The following is a 6,000-nucleotide window of genomic DNA, read 5'->3' as shown; positions in this document are numbered from 1 at the left end:
CATGTTTGTTCATTCTATTGATGCCAATGTACTTGGTATCCATTGACGCTTAAGTAAGTTGATACCATTGACGTCCATGGACGTCCAAAATTTTTCCCATTCATTTTCAATGGGAATTTTTTTTTTTTTTCCCAAATCAACAAAAAATGACCATATATCAATAGGACGTGTACCCCAAATGTCCCCGATTGTATTGCTGCTTATGGAGGGTGATGCCATTGACGTCTATGGACGTCCAAACTTCCCATTAATTTCTAATGGCATTTCTTCATGTTTGTTCATTCTATTGATGCCAATGTACTTGGTATCCATTGACGCTTATGTAAGTTGATACAATTGACGTCCATGGACGTCCAAAATTTTTCCCATTCATTTTAAATGGGAATTTTTTTTTTTTCCCCAAATCAACAAAAAATGACCAGATATCAATAGGACGTGTCCCCCAAATGTCCCCGATTGTATTGCTGCTTATGGAGGGTGATGCCATTGACGTCCATGGACGTCCAAACTTCCCATTCATTTCTAATGGCATTTCTTCATGTTTGTTCATTCTATTGATGCCAATGTACTTGGTATCCATTGACGCTTATGTAAGTTGATACTATTGACGTCCATGGACGTCCAAAATTTTTCCCATTCATTTTCAATGGGAATTTTTTTTTTTTGCCCAAATCAACAAAAAATGACCAGATATCAATAGGACGTGTACCCCAAATGTCCCCAATTACAATGATGCTTATGGAGGGTGCTGCCATTGACGGCCATGGACGTCCAACTCTCCCAATATTTTCTAATAGCTTTTACTTTGTTTAGTGCCATTGACTGGCATTATGGTCCATTCTATTGATAGACCTGAGTGGGGCTAAGATTTGTATCTCCACAGAGGAAAGACCAAGGTGTAATTTCTCCCGAAATTGCAGTTTCTAGTTATTATTATTATTCAATAATTCTCCGCGTTTTTTTGAGCCAACGCACAGCCCAAACCGTAGCACCGATCGGCACCGTTGAAGTATCGGCACGACCGGATTTTTCGCGTGACGATGGGAATTTTTCAAACCGCCACGAAAAATTTTCCGTTCGCCCGTAAACGGCAATTTTCCGAAAAATAAAAAAAGTTTCAAAATGTATCTAGTCCTACAATTTTTGACCAAATCGCATAATTTGGGCATCAAAAATTCCGGGACATTGAGGGGCATAAAAGTTGTATACAGAATTTGGCAAAAATTTACGGTTCCCCGGAAATTTGCCAAAAACTTTCCTATTCATTTTGAATGGAAAAAAAACGCGCGCTTCACAGCCCAAACCGTGAGACCGATCGGCACCGTTCAAGTATCGGCACGACCGGAATTTTCGCGTGACACAGGAAACTTTACAAATGGCCCCGAAAATTTTTCCGTTCGTCCGTAAACGGCAATTTTCCGTGAAAAAAAAAAAAGTTTCAAAATGTATCTAGTCCTACAATTTTTGACCAAATCACATAATTTGGGCATCAAAAATTCCGGGACGGTGAGGGGCATAAAAGTTGTATACAGAATTTGGAAAAAAATTACGCTTCCTCGGAAATTTGCCAAAAACTATCCCATTCATTTCGAATGGGAAAAGTTCCCATTCACTTCCAATGGGATTTCCAACGGAATTTACATTGCATTGATGCCATTGACGGCCATGCATGTCGAATCTACTGATGCCAATGTACTTGGATTCAATTGACTATATGGATGTCGATGCCATTGACGGCCATGGACGTCCAAAATTTTTCCCATTCATTTTCAATGGGGAAAAAACTACATTTCCCCAAATCAACAGAAAATGACCAGATATCAATAGGACGTGTCCCCCAAACGTCCCCAACTCCATTGAGGCTTATAGGGGGTGCTGCCATTGTCGTCCATGGACGTCCAAAATTTTTGCCATTCATTTTCAATGGGGAAAAAACTAAATTTCCCCAAATCAACAGAAAATGACCAGATATCAATAGGACGTGTCCCCCAAACGTCCCCAACTCCATTGACGCTTATGGGGGGTGCTGCCATTGACGTCCATGGACGTCCAAAAATTTTCCCATTCATTTTCAATGGGAAATTTTTTTTTTTCCCCAAATCAACAGAAAATGACTAGATATCATTAGGACGTGTCCCCCAAATGTCCCCGATTGCATTGCCGCTTATGGAGGGTGATTCCATTGACGTCCATGGACGTCCAAACTTCCCATTCATTTCCAATGGCATTTCTTCATGTTTGTTCATTCTATTGATGCCAATGTACTTGGATTCCATTGACGCTTATGTAAGTTGATACCATTGACGTCCATGGACGTCCAAAATTTTTCCCATTCATTTTCAATGGGAATTTTTTTTTTTTCCCCAAATCAACAGAAAATGACTAGATATCAATAGGACGTGTCCCCCAAATGTCCCCGATTGCATTGCCTCTTATGGAGGGTGATGCCATTGACGGCCACGGACGTCCAAACTTCCCTTTTATTTCCAATGGCATTTCTTCATGTTTGTTCATTCTATTGATGCAAATGTACTTGGATTCCATTGACGCTTATGTAAGTTGATACCACTGACGTCCATGGACGTCCAAAATTTTTCCCATTCATTTTCAATGGGAATTTTTTTTTTTTCCCCAAATCAACAGAAAATGACTAGATATCATTAGGACGTGTCCCCCAAATGTTCCCGATTGGATTGCTGCTTATGGAGGGTGATGCCATTGACGTCCACGGACGTCCAAACTTTCCATTCATTTCCAATGGCATTTCTTCATGTTTGTTCATTCTATTGATGCCAATGTACTTGGATTCCATTGACGTTTATGTAAGTTGATACCATTGACGTCCATGGACGTCCAAAATTTTCCCATTCATTTTCAATGGGAATTTTTTTTTTTCCCCAAATCAACAGAAAATGACTAGATATCATTAGGACGTGTCCCCCAAATGTCCCCGATTGCATTGCCGCTTATGGAGGGTGATGCCATTGACGTTCATGGACGTCCAAACTTCCCATTAAATCCCAATGGCATTTCTTCATGTTTGTTCATTCTATTGATGCCAATGTACTTGGATTCCATTGACGCTTATGTAAGTTGATACCATTGACGTCCATAGACGTCCAAAATTTTTCCCATTCATTTTCAATGGGAAATTTTTTTTTTTCCCCAAATCAACAGAAAATTACTAGATATCATTAGGACGTGTCCCCCAAATGTCCCCGATTGCATTGCTGCTTATGGAGGGTGATGCCATTGACGTTCATGGACGTCCAAACTTCCCATTAAATCCCAATGGCATTTCTTCATGTTTGTTCATTCTATTGATGCCAATGTACTTGGATTCCATTGACGCTTATGTAAGTTGATACCATTGACGTCCATGGACGTCCAAAAATTTTCCCATTCATTTTCAATGGGAATTTTTTTTTTTCCCCCAAATCAACAGAAAATGACTAGATATCAATAGGACGTGTCCCCCAAATGTCCCCGATTGCATTGCCTCTTATGGAGGGTGATGCCATTGACGGCCACGGACGTCCAAACTTCCCATTCATTTCCAATGGCATTTCTTCATGTTTGTTCACTCTATTGATGCCAATGTACTTGGATTCCATTGACGCTTATGTAAATTGATACCATTGACGTCCATGGACGTCCAAAATTTTTCCCATTCATTTTCAATGGGAATTTTTTTTTTTTCACCAAATCAACAGAAAATGACTAGATATCATTAGGACGTGTCCCCCAAATGTCCCTGATTGGATTGCCGCTTATGGAGGGTGATGCCATTGACGGCCATGGACGTCCAATTCTCCCAATCTTTTCTAATGGCTTTTACTTTGTTTAGTGCCATTGACTGGCATTATGGTCCATTCTATTGATAGACCTGAGTGGGGTTAAGATCTGTATCTCCACAGAGGAAAGACCAAGGTGTGTAATTTCTCCCGAAATTGCAGTTTCTAGTTCATTACTTTTTCAAGCTTTTTTTATCTGAGTTTGTTCTACATAATAAAATGTCTGAGTGAATGCTCGTCCGAGATTGGTGATCCCATACTTTTTGCTAGGGTTGTACCTGACCTGGCAGAGAAAAAAAAAATCTAATTCATTAGCCAGATCCCTGAACTTGAGCTATAAAAATGAAGAAACTACTGTATGTAGTTGTTGCACCTCACCAACCTTAATAAAAAGAAAAACAAATAAATCAGGAACCCAAGTAGAATATCACTAGTGCAAATGAGATGCAACATAAAAAAATCACTTCTTTTTCAAAGATGTATTGCTGTCACTACATACTGTACTTTGCATTTGGAAAACTTTCATAGATGAATACTTATGAGAAGGAAAGCTACATATCTTAAACAGTTGGTGCTGAAATCCATCATCTTCCCTTAAAGTTAATGCTAAATAATGGCTTATAGAAATACACGGGCACACAAACTTTAAATCTGGTTTTAAAGAAGATGAGAAATATCCCCTAGTATTACTCAGCAACTCCTCTCTTATCGGGTTTTCCTCATTTATTTTTTTGCAGAACTTTCTTTTCGTTTTTCTGTAGTCAGCTCTGCTTCACAAGATCAAATTTCTTCAAAACTATTCCCAATTTTAGGAGTAAGCAGCCATATGAACCTTTGATCAAAGATTCTATTCATATTAATGTTGACTAAGCTTACCCCTAGTCTACACTACATTAGTACTGTAATATATGTTCAAATTCTTTAGGATTAATAGGATAGCAAGAAAAGACTCCAGATGACAGGACATTAATACTGCTGACTGCATTAGCGGTATTTGCGGTTTTCTGGACAGGGAGGGCAACATCTGTGCTTTGCAGACAGCCTGAGGTGTAACGAATTACCCTAGAAACCTCTTCATGATCCCACATCTAAGATTTCAGCTTCAGACTGAAGTCAGTTTGATGGCAATTTCAAAATATCTCCACAAAATCAAATGTTGTCTGGATCATAGTGTGAACTGCAAAACTCACATAATCAAAATCTAAGTGCGGCACCTTTAAAGTGGAAAACATTTTTTTTCATATTAATATTTTTTAAACTTTTTCTTTTAAAAATGTTTGAGTAATATAGTGGTTGCAAGGAAATTATATAATATATATTTTATGACAAAAAGTTTTTTATTTATTTATTATTATTTTTTTTTATCATGTTCGTCAAACGGTATAGTACTTGTATTGGTATTTGGAGAGTTAAGTGATAAAATAGAAAACGTCAATATATTGAGGTAACGTTTTGACCTCTAGCGGTAAGCTTGTGTTACTACAGGACAGAACCGTTAAAACGAGACATCTAGCCTGATACAGATACACAGTACTGTATATTACATCTATAGTAACGTGTCATATTTTAGCATACCGTATATGCAAAAACGAATTGCTCTGAAGGATAATTAATTAGAAAATGATATTAAAGGAGAGAGTAATATGTATATGATAATAATGTCATTATTATTGAACAAAAAGTCGTCGAAAAATCAGCTCATTTCGCCACGTGACTAACACCTACGTCTCCAGAAACGTCATGACGTCATCATAGCTCTAGACATCATATATATATAACTAGATCTCTGATGCACGCTGTGAGCCAACTGGAACCAGCGTATTCATGTATCGGCCGTTTTGTGTCCGGGCTGTTTGATAAATATGACACAAGGGTCAATGGAGTGTGTACTTAAAGATAGCTAAAAATTGTTCCGTTTTCAACCATTTTTTTAAAAACACATTGGTTTTTCATAAACAGCAGTGATGCAGTAAATTAAATGCATAATTCCAAATAATTATAACATTTTGTAAAAACCGAATATGAAGCTTAGCCACTTAAATATAAAACGATTGTAAACACGTCAAGAATTCTCCGAGTTAATCGTATTTTAGTGGGGAAAATATCGCCACGTCGAGAGTATTTTAGTGGGGAGATTACTACGGTTAATAGATACAAGATGGCCGCTTGTCACCTCCACCGCTGACCCAGCCTTTAGACATCTTGC

This window comes from Corythoichthys intestinalis, chromosome 1 (genome assembly GCF_030265065.1).
Source record: "Corythoichthys intestinalis isolate RoL2023-P3 chromosome 1, ASM3026506v1, whole genome shotgun sequence".
In the NCBI taxonomy this organism is placed as follows: domain Eukaryota; kingdom Metazoa; phylum Chordata; class Actinopteri; order Syngnathiformes; family Syngnathidae; genus Corythoichthys; species Corythoichthys intestinalis.
The sequence above is the reverse complement of the archived record's forward strand: the minus strand, read 5'-3'. Positions refer to the sequence as shown.